At 38.9% G+C, this 18997-nt stretch overlaps 1 protein-coding gene across 2 annotated transcripts in view; it reads left to right on the forward strand.

Annotated features, from left to right (window-relative positions):
• The first annotated feature begins 2178 nt into the window (after positions 1 to 2178).
• Positions 2179 to 18997, forward strand: part of LOC140849025 (cilia- and flagella-associated protein 52-like) — a 41476-nt gene continuing 24657 nt past the window's right edge. For both annotated transcript variants that reach the window (XR_012130479.1, XM_073234817.1), the window contains exon 1: positions 2179 to 2299. The gene's annotated coding sequence lies outside the window, so the exon portion shown is untranslated. The remainder of the gene's footprint in view (positions 2300 to 18997) is intronic.

An 18997-nucleotide genomic window follows, 5' to 3' on the forward strand; every position in this document is an offset into this window, starting at 1 on the left:
TTACCTCTGAGCTTTATTTCCTACCTCCTGTGTAAAGGGAGGGAGTTAGCTTCCAGGAGGTGGAGGGCAACTTAGCAAGGGCCTTAAAAATGTTCATAAGCTTGGACCCCAAATTCCACTTCTAGGAAGTGAGCCAAAGAAATAAGGTATGAAACAAAGGGGCAGTCTTTGCAACAGTTAAAAAACAAACAAAAATACCCTAATATTACAAGAGGTATAAAGAGGGGAATAATTTAAAAAATTATGGCCGTTCGTATGATGCACTACTATGCACCATAAAAAATCATGTTGTCAGGAAATGATTTGGAAGGTTTACTGTTTTGTAAAGCATATATATGCATATATACAGACATATTATATAAAGCAATAAATTCATTAAAAACCAGTAGTGGTAATTATTCCAAATGATAGCATTAAAGATGGGTTTTTCTTCCCTCTCCAAATATTCAGTATTTTCTAAATTTTCTATCCATGTGTATAGATTGTTAAAATTATGTAGGAAAAAATTCGTGTTAAACCAATTAAGCCATTGACCCAGGTTAACCTAGATCCTCGGACAGTGCTAACTTCGACCCTGCAATCCATTCTCATACGCATACTGTCTGCAAGTTAAAAAATTATAAATTATATTAAAAACACCAACATAAGACATACACTCCAACAAGAACTTTATAAAACTGTTATATGTTTCCAATTACTAAACAAAAATCTCAAGATTGATATAGGATAACAATAGGTTCCCCGGGATCAGAACTTGTGTATTTCATCATTACTCCTTGGCACTTAATTTTTTAATAAATGACCCTTCTGGCAGTTATTGTTTTACTGCATAAATTGCTTCCCTAGAAAGAATCATGATACTCAGTTAACGATAAAAAGCCTTATTTAAAAATGCGTAATTTCTCTGCCAAAGTCCTACAACTTTTTTGAAGGGTCAACAAGATCCTAGGTCCTAGAGCCAACTGGTTACTAACGGGCTTGCTTGACCATGAATTCTCAACTTCGTTTTCTCCACCAGTGAAATAACGGGTTCACCAGATAGGCTGGCGGCATTCCACAAAAAGGTTACTTGTTTTCACAGGAGTCCAGGGAAGCCTGCCCCAGCCAGCTGCACAAGCAGGATGGGCGGGAAATCACCGCGGCGAGATGCAGCCGATATGGGCTGGAGAAATGTTCAGAGATTCGCCACTTAGCCTCCGCTTCCCGGGAACACACTGTCCTTCCCAGGCCACACCTGCAAGCACCCAAGGGATGCGGCAAGGTCCCCCTCAGCAGGGAAAGGGTCTTCGCCGTTCTTCCCTTCATCCCGAAAATCCTCTAGCCCCAAAACCTAGCATTCGCCCAGTCCCAGGAAGCCCGGCCTCCCCGAAGGGCTCTCCGAGCGCGGCGGCCCTCACCCGGGGCTCCCCAGGGATCCGGGGCCATCGTGCAGTCTCCGCCCACTCCCCGGACACTTCCTGCTCGCGGCAGCTGACTACGGCAGCCCGCGAGGCTCACACTCCACTCTTAGACCCGTGAGCGACCGGAACCTGGAGTTTGCAAAGTAAATATACACTAAGGCCTCAAAACTGTGATAAAGAAAGGAAACCGGACCCCCATGGAACATTAAGTTGCAGCAGTCTGCTCCCACTAAGAGATGGGAACAGCTGGGCGCAGTGAAAAGAAAACGGTTGTTGAACAAAATCTAAGCATTTTCCTAGGAAAGTGGGAGCATCTCAAGATGCTTAAAATTTACCAAATTTTACTTGTTACTCTAGCAGTTAAAGTTTTATCCTGCTTAAAACTGAAAGAAAAACAAAAAAGTGGACTGTAGAGATACACAACTGTATGGATCTACCAAAACTCACTTAAATGAATCTTGATATGTACATTATACCTCAATAAAGCTTTAAAAAATTCGGCTGCAAACGGAGACCCAAAGAAGTAAGCTATATATTATTTTCCAGCAGCCTTCCCCTAAGTGCCATTAGGTGCTTGATTATATAGTTACCAAAAAGGTCACGGACTCTTTACATACAGGAGGGAATTTATTCTGTGCATTTAGCGCCTGTTAAATTTTCAGAGAAATAGGAAGGAAAAAGCCCTCTGCATTTGTTGAACGAAAACTCCGAATTCCGCAGGCTAGGTTACAGCGCACGCGTGAAGCTGGCGCGCGTGCGCAAACCGTTACCATAACGACCTAAAGACGCTGCACGGGAGGCTGAGGAAAATGAACCGAGTCTCCGGGAGATGGAGAAACGAATTTCGCCCGATGCAGACGTGGCCGATCTGGAGCTAGAGGCCGTCATCGGCTTCAATGGTGAGGCTTCGAACAGAACCCCGGGATCTTGTGACACAATCAGGAGCAGTAAGACACCGGGTGCCACCTGGAAGGCAGTGTGGGACACTGGCATGAGCACAGGCTAGGGCCAAGCACAGGGGGCGCAGACAGCCTCTCCAGGACAAAGTCTCAGAGTCACCTCCTCGCTCCGAGCCTCAAGGAGTGGGACGGTTTTTGCCAGCACCTAAAAGGAGCCAAATGCCTCTCCTCTCAGGGCTGGAAGGATGAATACGGAAGGTTGTGGCCCTTATCCCACTAGGTCAGCTCTCCCGTCGCTCTATTTCCTTCGCAGCTCTCAAATCTTCCCGCCCCTTCCAAACCACTAGGTTATGGAGTCTGTATCTGCCGCTGGGACCAACTAACTTCCAAAATACCAGTTGACGTATCAGTGAGAAAGGGCAGGGGAAGGAACGTGTATTTGAGCAACCGTTTGAGAAGGTCTTGTCCTCTAACGCGAAGAAAGGATTCTAACCGTCGATTTCAGGCGACAATAGGAGGCGAAGGGGACGCCAGGGGTAGCTGGAGGGGAAAGATGCTTTGGTCAGAGGAGGTCTGGTTGGTCTGCTCAAATCTTATTTATGCTGCGCATTTGAACATCAAGGGGGAAAAAGGCTATTTTGTTTTGTTTTTGTTTTTGTTTTTTGAGAAGAATGAAAACAGGCATTTCGGTATTTTAGAAAGAGCAAACTTTTTAAAAAGTTCATTGTGATTCCTGAAAGCTATAAAATTTTAATAATGTATATGTCGATTAATCAATGACTAAAAATGCTTTAGGCACATTCTGGGACTTAGGTCTTGACGCTTTGTTTACTTTAGTAGTCTCTAATAGAAAGTGGGCACTTAGTACAACTGAGATGTTAGCCATCTTTAGAGCTGTTTACCACACCATTGGTAAAGGAAGTGAGTGACTGACAGGGAGTGCAAAGGGGGCACACTGGTTACCAGTGTGAAACCTCAAACAGCTCTGCAACTGCACTCATGCTGTTTTGTAGAGCTCCTAGAGTAAATATATGGTATACTGTATCGTGATGTGTTCCATGGCGATTATTAATGATCTTGATCTTTTAAAATGTTCCAAATGAATTGAACTGTTTATACTTTGTTGGTTTTGCGACAATTGATATTCTTTCATATAGTCAAATATACAGTTATACGTACATGCTCAATACTTAACTATGCACTGAGAATACAGGGGTAACTACATACATAGGAATGGGAGTATAGAAAATTGGAAAAATACAGTGAAACCAAAAGAAAAATCAGCCATTGTTCCATTCCCCAAATATATCACTATTAAACTTTTGGTGTGATCGTTTCAACTATGTATTTACATATAAATATTTCTTATTAAAGTATCATTGAGATACAGTCTTATGAAGGTTTCACATGAACAACATTGTGGTTTCAACATTTACCCATATTATCGAATCCACCCCACCCCATTGCAGTCACTGTCTATCAGTGTACTAAGATGCTATAGAGTCATTACTTCTCTGTGCTGTACTGCCTTCCCAAGACCTACCCATATTGTGATTGTCAATTATATTGCCCCTTAATCCCTCCCCAACACCTTTCCTATGGTAACTGCTAGTACCTTCTCAGAGTCTGTGAGTCTGCTGCTATATTTGTTACTTCAGTTTTGCTTTGTTTTTATACTCCACAAATGAGTGAAGTTCATTGGGTACTTGTCCTTATTCGCCTGGCTTATTTCATTAAGCATAATAATACTCTCTAGATCCATCCATGTTGTTGCAAATGGTAGGATTTCTTTTTATGGCTGAAAAATATTCCATTGTGTATATGTACCACATCTTCTTTATTCATCTGTTTGATGGAAACTTTGGTCGTTTCCGTATCCTGGCTATTGTAAATAGTGCAGCCACAAACATAGGGGTGCATATGTCTTTTTGAATCAGGGATCTTGTTTTCTTCAGATAAATTTCTAGGGGTGGAATTCCTGGGTCAAATGGTGTTTCTATTTTTAGTTTTTTGAGGAACTTCCATATTGCTTTCCACAATGGTTGAATGAATTTACATTCCCACGAACAATGTAGGAAGGGTTCCACCTTCTACGCATCCTCGCCAGCATTGTCTTTTGGATGTTGACTATCCTAACTGATGTGAGGTGATATCTCATTGTCTTTTTAATTTGCATTTCCCTGTTGATTAGCGATGTGCAGCATCTTTTCATGTACCTGTTGGCTACCCAAATTTCTTCTTTGGAGAAGTGCCTGTTCATATACTCTGCCCATTTTTCAATCAGATTATTTGGTTTTGGGATATTGAGGCATGTGGATTCTTTATATAATTTGGATGTTAACCCCTTATTGGATAAGTCATTAATGATGATATTCTCCCATTCTTTAGGATGCCTTTTTGTTCTGCTGATGGTGTCCTTTGCTGTACAGAAGCTTTTTAGTTTAATGTCATCCCACTTCCTCATTTTTTATTTTGTTTCCCTTGCCTGGGGAGATGTGTTCAGGAAAATGTGTATATTCAATAGATTTTTGCCTATGTTCTCTTCTAAGAGTTTTATGATCTCATGACTTACATTCAGGTCTTTGATCCATTTTGAATTTACTTTTGTGTATGGAGTTACACAATAATCCAGTTTCATTCTCTTATATGTAGTTGTCCAGTTTTGCCAACACCAGTTGTTGAAGAGGCTGTCACTTCCCCATTGTATATCCATGGCTCCTTTATCGTATATTAATGGCCCATATATGCTTGGGTTTATATCTGGGCTCTCTATTCTGTTCCATTGATCTATGGGTTGGTTCTCGTGCCAGTACAAATTGTTTTGATTACTGTGGCTTTGTAGTAGAACTTGAAGTTAGGGAGGGTAATCTCCCCAGCTTCGTTCTTCCTTCTCAGGATTGCTTTGGCTATTTGCGGTCTTTTGTGGTTCCATATGAATTTTAGAACTATTTGTTCTAGTTTGTTGAAGAATGCTGTTGGTATTTTGATAGGGATTGCATTGAATCTGTACATTGCTAGACAGGATGACCATTTGACAATATTAATTCTTCCTATCCATGAGGATGGAATGTATTTCCACTTATTGGTGTCTACTTTAATTTCTCTCATGAGTGTCTTGTAGTTTTCATGGTATAAGTATTTCACCTCCTTGGTTAGGTTTATTCCTAGGTATTTTACTCTTTTTGATGCAATTGTAAATGGAGTTGTTTGCACGATTTCCCTTTCTGCTAATTTGTTGTTAGTATATAGGAATGCAACAGATGTCTGTGTATTAATTTTTGTATCCTGCAACTTTGCTGAGTTCAGTTATTAGTTCTAATAGTTTTTTGGTGGAGTGTTTAGGGTTTTCTATGTATAATATCAAGTAGTCTGCAAGCAGTGACAGTTGAACTTCTTCCTTACCAATTTGGATGCCTTTTATTTCTTTGTGTTGTCTGATTGCCATGGCTAGAACCTCCCTTACTATGTTGAATGACAGTGGTGAGAGTGGGCATCTTTGTCTTATTCCCTATCTTAGAAGAAAAACTTTCAGCTTTTTGCTGTTAAGTATGATGTTGGCTGTGGGTGTGTCATATATGGCCTTTATTATGCTCAGGTACACACCCTCTGTACCCATTGTGTTGAGCATTTTTATTATGAATGGATGGTGAATTTTGTCAAATACTTTTTCGCCATTTACTAAGATGATCATGTGGTTTTTGTCCTTCTTTTTGTTGGTGTGGTGTATGATGTTGATTGATTTTTTAATATTGTACCATCCTTGCATCCCTGGAATAAATCCCACTTGGTCATGATGGATGATTTTTTTGATGTATTTTTGAATTTCATTTTGATAATATTTTGTTGAGTATTTTTGCATCTATGTTCATCAGGGATATTGGTCTATAATTTTCTTTTTTTGTGGTGTCTTGGTCTGGTTTTGGTATTAGAGTGATGCTGACCTCATAGAATGAGTTTGAAGTATTTCCTCCTCGTCTACTTTTTGGAATACTTTAAGGAGGATGGGTATTAGGTCTTTTCAAAATGTTTGACAAAATTCAGCAGTGAAGTCATCTGGTCCAGGAATTTTGTCCTTGGGTAGTTTTCTGATAACCAATTCAATTTCATTGCTGGTAATTGTCTGTTCTCATTTTCTGTTTCTTCCTGAATCAGTCTTGGAAGGTTGTACTTTTCTAGAAAGTTGTTCATTTCTTCTACATTGTTCAATTTTTTGGCATATAATTTTTCATAGTATTCTGTAATAATTCTTTATATTTCTATGGTGTCTATTGTGATTTTTCCTTTTTTCATTTCTGATTCTGTTTATGTGTGTCCACTCTCTTTTTTTCTTGATATGTCTGGCCAGGGATTTATCTATTTTGTTTATTTTCTCAAAGAACCAGTCCTGCTTTCTTTGATTCTGTTTTTATTCTTCCCAATTTTATTTATTTATCCTTTGATCTTTATTATGTCCCTTCCTCTACTGACTTTGGGCCTCATTTGTTCTTCTTTTTCTAGTTTAATTGTGAGTTTAGACTGTTCATTTGGAATTGTTTTTCTTTTTTGAGGTAAGCCTTTATTGATATATACTTTCCTCTTAGAACTGCCTTTGGTGTATCCCACAGGTTTTGGGCTGTTAAGCTGTTGCTTTAATTTCTGTTCATATATTAATTGATCTCTGTTTTAATTTGGTTATTGATCCATTGATTATTTAAGAGCATGTTGTTAAGCCTCCATGTGTTTGTAGGCTTTTTTGTTGTCTTTGAATAATTTATTTCCAGTTTTGTACCTTTGTGGTCTGAGAAGCTGGTTGGCACAATTTCAATCTTTTTGAAATTACTGAGGCTCTTTTTTGTGGCCTAGTATGTGATGTACTCTTGAAAACATTCCATGTACACTTGAGGAGAATGTATATATCCTGCTGCTTTTGGGAGGAATAGTCTGTAGATGTCTGTTAGGTCCATCTGTTCTAATGTATTGTTCAGTGCTCTGTCTCCTTACCTGTTTTCTGTTTGGTTGATCTGTCTATGGGTGTAACTGGCGTGTTAGTCTCCTAAAGTGAATGTGTTGCATTCTGTTTCCCCCTTTAATCCCATTAATATTTGTTTCACATATTTAGGTGCTCCTATATTGGTTGCATAGATAGATATTTATAATGGTTATATCCTCTTTTTAGACTGACACCTTTATCATTATATAATGTCCTTCTTTGTCTCTTGTTACTTTCTTTGTTTTGAAATCTATTTTCTCTCATATAACTACTGCCACTCCTGCTTTTTTCTCCCTATTGCATGAAATATCTTTTGCCACCCCTTCACTTTTAGTTTGTGTATGTCTTTGGATCTGAAGTGAGTCTCTTGTAAGTCGCATATAGACAGGTCTTGGTTTTTTACCCATTCTGCAGCTGTGTCTTTTGATTGGTACATTCAGTCCATTTACATTTAGGGTGATTATCCATAGATATGTACTTATCGCCATTGCAAGCTTTAGATTTGTGGTTACCAAAGGTTCAAAAATAGCTTCCTTACTATCGTACAGTCTATGTTAAATTACTTTATTAGTCTATTTTAAACACAATTGAAAGGGTTTTTTTTCTCCCCTTCTTCTTCCTCCTCCACTCTTTATTTATGAGTTGTCATATTCTGTACTCTTTGTGTATCCCTTGACTAACTTTGTGAGTAGTTTATTTAATTTTGCATTTGCTTAGTAATAAATTAGTCTACTACCTTTACTGTAGGTTCATTTTCTCTGGTGACAACTATTTAGCCTTAGGATCATTTCCATGTAGAGCAGTCCCTTTTAGAGATCTTATAGAAATGGCTTGGTGGTGATGAATTCCATCAATGTTTGCTTATATGGAAATTGTTAGATCCCTGCTTCAAATTTAAATGATAATCTTGCCTGGTAGAGTATTGCTGGTTGGAGGCCCTTCTGTTTCATTAAGTTAAATATATCATGACACTCCAGCCTGTAAAGTTTCTGCTCATAGCCTGGTGGGGTTTCCTTTTTAAGTGATCTTTTTTCTCTTTCGCTGCTTTCAGTACTCTCTCCTTGTCCTTGATATTTGCCAATTTAATTATGATATGTCTTGGTGTTGTCTTTCTAGGGTTCCTGATCTATTTCCTTTGATTGGGGAAGGTTTCAACAATCATTTCCTCTAAGACACTTTCTATCCCTTTGTCTCTCTCTTCTTCTTCCAGTACCCGTATAATGTGAGTGTTGTTCCATTTGTATTGGTCACACAGCTCTCTTATTATTCTTTCATTCCTAGAGATACTGTTTCTCTCTGTTCCTCAGCTTCTTTGTTTCCTTGTTCTCTAATTTCTGTTTAATTTACAGTCTCCTGCTCCTCATCTAATCTACTTTTAAATCCCCCCACTGTATGTTTCACTTCAGATACTGTATTCTTCAGCTTTGGTTGGCTTTTTTTGAGGATGTCTGTCTCTTTGTTGAAGTCCTCCTTGAGATCTTGAATACTTTTCTGTAAATCTATTTATGACTTTAATTTTGAAGTCATTATCATGAAGTTTGGTGATTTCAGTTTCACTGAGCCCTCTTTCTGGTGTCTTTCTTGAATTTCTGTTTGGGCCAAATTCCTCTGTCTCTTCTTTTTTTTTTTTTAGTGTTTCTAATGGGGTAATAGATTTGTGTAGGAGGCTTCTAGTACTCAGAAGCTCAATTTTCTGTGTGGGAACTCCAGCTGTTTGTATGCAGTGAGTATGGCACCTGCCTGCCTTGCTCATAGTGTTCTGATTTCAGGTGGGTTGTGTGGGCCATCAGCTGATCACAGGAGCAGGGAGAATACTCTCTGGAGCTGTTGTGGGCAGAGCTGCCCTCACTCTGTCCTTCAGCAATGGCTGGGTGGAGGCAGCAAGTGGGACCTGTACCTGTGGGGAGGAAATTGCTCCTGGGGCTGGGCTGCTCATGTGCGATGGGCTGCAGGGCTGGAGCTGTTGTGGGCTGAGCTTCCCTCCAGGCAGCCTCCTGTGATGGTGGTGGCTGGTGAACAGGACCAGTGCCTGCCAGGAAGAAAGAGCTCCCAGGGATGGCTCTTGCATACATCTCCCCAGCTGGCCCAAAATAAGGCTGAGCAGGCTGGGGGCTCTCACTCTGCCTATCTGGAAATAAAGTGTGATTTCACTGCCAGCCAGCAGTCCATGTGCCACTTCAAGGAGTCTCTGGGCTGAGTTGCTAGAGAGGAGGATGGAGCATCTGAAGCTCCTGATGGCTCCTAACCTGTTGGGCTGAGGAGGGCAAGCTGGGGAGGTATTATTCACCTGACCTTTCTCCTAAACAGAGAGCACTGGGCAATCCTTGCCCCTCTGGCACCCCTCTCACTGCTGGGAAGTCTTTCAAACTGCCTGCTCTGTTTTCCTTCTCAGGGGGGCCTGTAGAGTGACTTTTCTCCACAGGTGGCTGGGTTCTCAGCCTCCCTGAGTGTTCCACCTGTCTCTGTTGTCCAGCCTCACCAATCACCAGGGCACTGTGCAGTGTGGGCTTATGTTCCCGGAGCTGATCTCCAGGGCCAGGTGTTCAGGGTCCTGGTCGTCTACTCCCTCTGTGCTCCGTTCCTCTTCCTCCCACCTATGGTCTGGGATTGGGTCCCACTGGATCATGGCTTTGTCACGTTATCCTTTTTTGTAGGGTCTTCTCTTCTTTCCCAGATGTAGGTGATCAGTTAGTTCTTCAGTCTTCAGGTTGATTTCAGGCCTAGTTGTATTTGCTTTATTTTTGTGTTCTATGTGATTTTGGTAGGAGGTTTTTGCCTCGCCTTCCTACACCACCACCCTTGTTCCCCAAAATTCCCTATAAATATTTTAAAAATAAAAGTAGACTCATGCTGTATATATATTCTCTTATAGTCAGACTGTTTCCCAGTGCTGTATGTATACTCTCATAATCAGTCTTTTTTCCACTTAACAATATGCCTTATAAATCTTTTTTAGTGGTACATATACTCTATGCCATGATTTTGAACATAATACTTCAATATAATATTCTGTTGCATAATGTGACCATTTATTTAAACAATGCCTTGTTCTTAAGAATTTAGCATAATTTCCATTGTTTTGCATTTATTTTTAGATGATACAAAGAACATCTGCATAGCCAAACCTTAACTCTAACTGTCTCCTTTAGGATAAAGTCTGAATACCTCTTAAAGACTTTTAATAAGCCTCTAAATGCTATAATATATGCAATAGAAATGTGTACCAAAAGTATATCTGTGGAAATATTTATAGTAGCATTATTTCACATAGCTAAAAACTACAACCAAAATTTCCATCAAAAGTAGAAAGGACAAATAAATTGTGTTATATTCATACAATAGAGTATTCTGCAGCAATGACAAAAAAATGACCTACTGCTACATGCAACAGCATGAATGGAGCTCCCTGACATAACATTTGAATGAAAAGATCCAGACACAAAAGAATACATACCATATAATCCCATTCATATGAAGTTCTAAAATGAGGAAAATTAATTTATGGGAATAGAAATCAAAACAGCAATCACCCTTTGGGAGATGTAGACTGGGAGAAGGCACATGGGAAATGGCTGGGTTGTGGTAGTAATCTACTTCTTGGTCTGGGATATCATTAAATTGGTGTGTTGGTAAAAAATTAATGAGTTTTCTGTATTTTTGTCTTCAGTGAAAAATGTTTACTTAAAAAGGCTATACTCATTAAAGAGAATAAGCAAAATGTTATGAAAGTTTGGGAGAAAGATTCTATTCTAGGCTTGAGTGAGGTCAAGGAAGGGTCAATTCAAGTAATCTTTAAAGCTGGGTAGAAGTCAGTGGATAAAAACCGAGGAGTAGAGTATTCCGAGTAGCAAGAATAGTGTGAACACCAGAAGAAGGTGAAGAATGTGGGGCCTGAATGGGGAATGGCAAAAATGGCCTCGGTTTCAGAGACCGGCAGCATTACATAGGAAAGAGGGCCTGACATTTGATTTTAGAGGCCTTAAAACCAGGTGTGGAGAAAATGGAAATTTCTGACCAGGATTCCCCTCGCCTTAATAGCACCTATTGTATATACATATATATAAGAGCCTGTTCACACATCTATGGGGCCCTTACTGGGGACAGAGAGGCTCACGGGTCTTGGGAGTATTGGCCTAGGGGAGAGGCAGAAAGAAACACCCATTTTCTCAGGTCCTCAGTTCCTTGCACATAATTGGTCAGGCATCTGCCAGTCCTCAGAGGCCCACTCACAGAGCTCCTCCCAGTTCTAGGGGCGGGGAAGTAGAGGGCCCTGAGAGCGGGGAGAGAGTGGTCTGAACAGGAGCCGTGAGAATGGGAGAGAGCCAAAAAGGCAAGTGTGGAGGGAGAACTAGGAAAGAATGGCGGCTGGCAGAGGGAAGCCGTGGAACCCCGGAGCTAGGAGAGGAGTAAGCCTTTGCCGGAGAGCGGGAAGGAGCAGTGCCCGAGCGAATGAACGTGGCATGAACCCCTCCTGATGCCCAGCTTCTTGCCATTGCCTTTATTCTGTCTCACCATATTTATAGGGAACTTGCCCTGGGTGGGGAATGACCTCCTCCTGGAGCAGTACAAGGTAATCGTGTTTATTTTTCATGTGGAAACAAATGAGGAGCAAAAACAAAGCCCCTTTTATCATTGTGACACTAGAACACTCATTGTAGTTATGCAATAGTTTATGAATTTTAACTTGAGAGTATAAATATATAACTGTACTTTATTCTTCTAGGTATTGTCTTTTGACAGGAAATTTTTATTTAATCAAACTAAATATAGTTATGTTGCCTATGAAAACATTATAAAACTGTAGTTCCTAACAGTTTGTAATGACACAAGAATAGCCACATTAATCAATTAACTGGAGTAAATAAGCCCATGATATTCCTATTTTGCAGACTCCCTAAACTGAAAACAGCAATAATAACTATATATAAAAATGTGTACATTAACAAAGTAATAAACACACTATATATATCTATACTATATATAAACAACTTATATTATATACTATACTATATAAACATTATATACAAAACAATTTGCATGTTTTATCTTACATAAATAGCAGCACATTGTGCACATGTTGAAACCTGCTTTTTTCATCTGACATTATTTGTGCAGTGTATCGATGTTGATTCATGTTGATTAATTCATGCTAACCCCACTGTTCCCTTGTGTATACATGCCAATATTAGTTATCTATTTCCCTCTTGATGCCTTTTAGTTTATTTCTAACTTTTTGCTAATACAAACAATGCCACAGTGCACACCTGAGTAGAGGCCCACGAGTGCAGTTACAAGGATTTCCTTAGGTTATATACCAAAGTGGGGAATGGCTGGGTCCTAGTGTATGTGCATATTCAACCATACTCAATATGAACACGTTGTTTTCCAGAGCAATTCTACCAGTTTACCCTCCCATGAATCAGAGTATGTTCCACCCACTTCACATCACCACCAGTGCTGGGTGTTGCCAGCCTTTTTAAATTTAGTCACTTGGATGGAGATGAAGGGGTGTCTCATTTTGGATATAATTTGCATTCCCCTTTGATTACGTGTGAGGTTACATATCTTTCATATGTTTATTAGCTTTTCAATTTCCTCCATCATAAATTGCCTGTTCATATCCTTTGCTCATTTTTCTGTTGGGCAGCTTGTGTGTTTCATATTTCTTTGCAATAGTGCTTTGTGTACCCTGAATATAATCCTTCGTCTGTTACATTGCCAATATCTCTGGTTTGGATTTTCTTTTCATTTTCTCTTTTGTCATTAGAATTCTTTAATTTTTAACATAAGTGCTTGAATATATTAGCCTTTCTGTTAGGATTTGCTCTTTCATGTCATATTTAGGAAGTCATTATTTACTACAATGTGTGTATACATCAAGTCTTGTTTTTCACATTGATATCCTTGATCTACCTGGAGTATATTGTTTTAGGATGGTGTGAAATAGGGATCTAACTTGACTTTTTCCATATGGATAGCCATGTGATTGTTTATAAGGAGACTGCAATTTAAAAAATATATATATATATACACACATTTTTTTAAGTAGGAAAAGATCACCTCCACCCAAACGCAACCTTAGTATTATGAGAACTTAGTATATAAAAAGGGAATGATCACAATTAAAATGAAAGAAATCATTTATTCACTAAATACATTGACCTTTTGAGCAAAAAAAGATACTGTTTAGCTACTAGAATCACATTATGCACCAAAATAAATTCCAGAGGGAGTTAAATACAGAAGATGAATCCGTTAAAAGACCAGGAGACTGTATTAATGCATATTTATGACTCTTTTGATGTGATGGAGTAGGAAATAGCAATAAAAAGGATTTAAAAATACCCAGGAATAAATATAATAATACATGTAGGAGCTCTTTATGAAGAAAAATTGAAAATGCTACTGGGAAACATAAAAGGAACCATCATGGAGAAACATACCCTTGTTTAGAAAGGAGATATAATGTAGTATATAAAAATTGTTTTGCCTGAAATTAATCTATACATTTAATACTATTCCACTAAAAATGATTTTTAACCAGTCAAGCTGACTTTAAAGTTTATATTGCAAAATAAATAGGAATAACCAAAAGATTCCTGACCAAAGATGAGTGATAAGGGGGAACTTATGTCTGTTGCATATTAAAATATTACTTTATTTTATTACAAATTATTACAAAATAATTACACATTACATAGGTTTGTAATTCTGGAGATTATTCTTGGCAAACAGCTGAAGGATGGGGTCCTGGAAGACCCCACTGGAAGAGGTCCTGAGTTTCTTCAGAGTTCCAGGTGGTGACTGAGAACTGAAACCAAGTTTTTATCTTTCTTTTTTTTTTTTTTGAGAGGGCATCACTCATATTTATTGATCAAATGGTTGTTAACAACAATAAAATTCTGTATAGGGGACTCAATGCTCAATGCACCATCATTAATCCACCCCAAGCCTAATTCTCATCAGTCTCCAATCATCTGAAGCATAGCGAACAAGTTCTTACATGGTGAACAGAGCCTTACATAGTGAATAAGTTCTTACATGGTGAACAGTACAAGGGAAGTCATCACAGAAACTTTCGGTTTTGATCACACATTATGAACTATAAACAATCAGGTCAAATATGAATATTCGTTTGATTTTTATACTTGATTTATATGTGAATCCCACATTTCTCCCTTATGATTATTATTATTATTTATTTATTTTTTAAATAAAATCCTGAAGTGGTAGGTAGATGCAAGATAAAGGAAGAAAACATAGTTCAGTGTTGTAAGAGAGCAAATGTAGATGATCAGGTGTGTGCCTGTAGACTAAGTGTTAATCCAAGTTAGACAAGGGCAATAAGACATCCACGGATGCAGAAATTTCTCTCAAAACAGGGGTGTGAGGTTCTCCTCTGTTGATCCCCAATTTCTCAACTTCTGGCCCCCCTGCGACTGTGCCTGTCTTAGGTTGTTCCTCCCTTGAGGAATCTCACCCGTCTCTGGCTAATCAGTCATCTTCCGGGTCCATACAGGAAAATGTAAAGTTGGTAAGTGAGAGAGAAGCCATATTGTTTGCAAAGGTTAGCTTTTTACTTCTTTGCAGATTTATGCCCTGTGGCTTTTATGCCCAGCAATTGTCTTGAGGTATCTTTACCACTTGGAAGAATTGTGATACTCGGTAAATTCGATATGAGGCACAAATTCTGTTTAAGGGTTGTAATTAGGAAAGAAGAAGAAAAGCTATGGAAGTAGCAGACAGAAGAAAACATGGGAAGATTGATTTCTTTGACATATTTTCTTGTAGAGACTTAAGCATGTATAGGTTTTAAACAACTAATTAAATTGCATACACACATTAACATAATAGGAATACAGTTACATAACCAAAGCAGAACTATAATTACCAGCCATCTCCAGTGAAACCAAGAAAACCAGTTAGGCACCCTAGGCATTTGTGAAAATTTATCTATGATATGATGGATATTGTCCAACTGAACTTGAACAGTCTGAGAGAAATCAGACAAATTAAAACAACCCATTCCTGGGAACTGTTCACATCCCATATGTTCTTTTAACAGTAGATAGTCTATAAGATTTTGGAGCGCTACAACTTGCACTTCTCCTAATTCTTGGTTGAGTTCCAACAGTATAGATCCAGTCAAATTTGTTGTTTTACTGTATGCACAGGCCAGCTTAAATATCTCCTTCTTCATTCCCATGGCAAGTCCAGGAACTGGTGGGATGAATGCAGCTACAACTGTAGCAGCGCCTGGAGCTTTGTTGAGGTTTTTGATGATCATCTTCTAGTATCACTCTTCCAGAGAGTGCTGATGTTGGAAGTTCTTCTTCATATCGTATCATAGTTCATTTCCTTCGTAGCCAAATTAGGCTTTGATCCTCTGTATAAACACAAACAGACCCTTTGCCCACACTTTGATATGCCCTTTATACCATTGTGTAGAACTCATTGGAGGTCAACACACATGAACTGCTTTTTTTTTAAGAGAAGGGAATAGTATCAGAAAAATGTACCTCCATAGCCGATCATCTGACACCCTTTAAGTGATCAAAATTAAGGACATTTAAAGCATGCATTAATCGTTGATTTACAGTTAGATTTATCCAATCAGGGAGTAATCCCCGTTTTCTTTCTTTCTTTTTTTTTGTTATCATTAATCTACACTTACATGAAGAACACTATGTCTACTAGGCTCTCCCCTATACCAGGTCCCCCCCACAAACCCCTCTACAGTCACCGTCCATCAGCATAGCAAAATGCGGCAGAATCACCACTTGTCCTCTCTGTGCTGTACAGCTCTCCCCTTTCTCAGACCCCCCACATTATGCATGCTAATCTTAATACCCCCCCTTTTTCTCCCCCCCCCCTTATCTCTCACTACCCACCCATCCTCCCCAGTCCCTTTCCCTTTGGTACCTTTTAGTCCATTCTTGGGATCTGTGATTCAGCTGCTGTTTTGTTCGTTCAGTTTTTCCTTTGTTCTTATACTCCACAGATGCGTGAAATCATTTGGTATTTCTCTTTCTCTGCTTGCCTTATTTCACTGAGCATAATACCCTACAGCTCCATCCATGTTGCTGCAAATGGTAGGATTTGCCCTCTTCTTATGGCTGAGTAATATTCCATTGTGTATATGTTCCATATCTTCTTTATCCATTCATCTACCAATGGACATTTAGGTTGCTTACAATTCTTGGCTATTGTAGATAGTGCAGCGATAAACAAAGGGGTGCATCTGTCTTTCTCAAACTTGATTGCTGCATTCTTAGGGTAAATTCCTTCGAGTGGAATTCCTGGGTCAAATGGTAAGTCTGTTTTGAGCATTTTGAGGAACCTACATACTGCTTTCCACAATGGTTGAACTAATTTACATTCCCTCCAGCAGTGTAGGAGGGTTCCCCTTTCTCCACAGCCTCGCCAACATTTGTTGTTGTTTGTCTTTTGGATGGTAGCCATCCTTACTGGTGTGACGTGATACCTCATTGTAGTTTTAATTTGCATTTCTCTTATAATTAGCGATGTAGAACATCTTTTCATGTGTCTGTTGGCCATCTGTATTTCTTTTTTGGATAACTGTCTGTTCAGTTCCTCTGCCCATTTCTTAATTGGATTATTTGTTTTTTGTTTGTTGAGGCGTGTGAGCTCCTTATATATTTTGGATGTCAAGCCTTTATCAGATCTGTCATTTTCAAATATATTCTCCCATACTGTAGGGTTCCTTTTTGTTCTATTGATGGTGTCTTTTGCTGTACAGAAGCTTTGCAGCTTAACATAGTCCCACTTGTTCGTATTTGCTGTTGGTTTCCTTGCCCGAGGAGATATGTTCAAGAAGAGGTCACTCATGTTTATGTCTAAGAGGATTTTGCCTATGATTTTTTTCCAAGAGTTTAATGGTTTCATGACTTACATTCAGGTCTTTGATCCATTTTGAGTTTACTTTTGTATATGGGGTTAGACAATGGTCCAGTTTCATTCTCCTACATGTAGCTGTCCAGTTTTGCCAGCACCATCTGTTGAAGAGACTGTCATTTTGCCATTGTATGTCCATGGCTCCTTTATCAAATATTAATTGACCATGTATGTTTGGGTTAATGTCTGGAGTCTCTAGTCTGTTCCACCTGTCTGTGGCTCTGTTCTTGTGCCAGTACCAAATTGTCTTGATTACTATGGCTTTATAGTACAGCTTGAAGTTTGTGAGTGAGATCCCCCCTACTTTATTCTTCTTTCTCAGGATTGCTTTGGCTATTCGGGGTGTTCATATGTATTTTTGAATTATTTGTTCCAGTTCATTGAAGAATGGTGCTGGTAATTTGATAGGAATTGCATCAAATCTGTATATTGCTTTGAGCAGGATGGCCATTTTGACAATATTAATTCTTCCTAGCCATGAGCACGGGATGTTTCCATTTGCTAGTGTCCCCTTTAATTTCTCTTAAGAGTGAATTGTCGTTTTCAGAGTATAGGTCTTTCACTTCTTTGGTTAGGTTTATTCCTGGGTATTTTATTCTTTTTGATGCAATTGTGAATGGAATTGTTTTCCTGATTTCTCTTTCTATTGGTTTGTTGTTAGTGTATATTAAAGCTACAGAGTTCTGTGTGTTAATTTTGTATCCTGCAACTTTGCTGTATTCTGATATCAGTTCTAGTAGTTTTCGGGTGGTGTCTTTAGGGTTTTTTATGTACAGTATCATGTCATCTGCAAATAGTGACAGTTTAACTTCTTCTTTACCAATCTGGATTCCTTGTATTTCTTTGTTTTGTCTGATTGCCATGGCTAGGACCTCCAGTACTATGATAAATAGCAGTGGGGAGAGTGGGCATCCCTGTCTAGTTCCCGATATCAGAGGAAAACCTCGCACCTTCTTGCTGTTCAGTATAGTGGTTGACTGTGGGTTTATGATATATGGCATTTATTATGTTGAGGTACTTGCCTTCTATTCCCATTTTGCTGAGAGTTTTTAGCATGAATGGATGTTGAGCTTTGTCAAATGCTTTTTCAGCATCTATGGAGATTATCATGTGGTTTTTGTCCTTCTTTCTGTTTATGTGGTGGATGATGATGATAGATTTTTGAATGTTGTACAATCCTTGCATCCCTGGGATGAATCTCACTTGGTCATGGTGTATGATCCTTTTGATGTATTTTTTAATTCGGTTTGCTAATATTTTGTTGAGTATTTTTGCATCTACGTCCATCAGGGATATTGGTCTGTAGTTTTCTTTTTTGGTGGGGTCTTTCCCTGGTTTTGGTATTAAGGTGATATTGGCTTCATAGAATGAGTTTGGGAGTATTCCCTCCTCTTCTATTTTTTGGAAAACTTTAAGAGAATGAGTATTATGTCTTCCCTGTATGTCTGGTAAAATTCCGAGGTAAATCCATCTGGCCCGGGGGGTTTGTACTTTGGTAGTTTTTTGATTACCATTTCAATTTCGTTGCTGGCAATTGGTCTGTTTAGATTTTCTGTTTCTTTCTGGGTCAGTCTTGGAAGGTTGTATTTTTCTAGGAAGTTGTCCATTTCTCCTAGGTTTCCCAGCTTGTTAGCATATAGGTTTTCATAGTACTCTCTAATAAATCTTTGTATTTCTGTGGGGTCCGTCATGATTTCTCCTTCCTCATTTCTGATTCTGTTGATTTGTGTTGACTCTCTTTTCCTCTTAATAAGTCTGGCTAGAGGCTTATCTAATTTGTTTATTTTCTCGAAGAACCAGCTGTTGGTTCCATT

This window comes from Manis javanica, chromosome 4 (assembly GCF_040802235.1).
Source record: "Manis javanica isolate MJ-LG chromosome 4, MJ_LKY, whole genome shotgun sequence".
Lineage (NCBI taxonomy): Eukaryota > Metazoa > Chordata > Mammalia > Pholidota > Manidae > Manis > Manis javanica.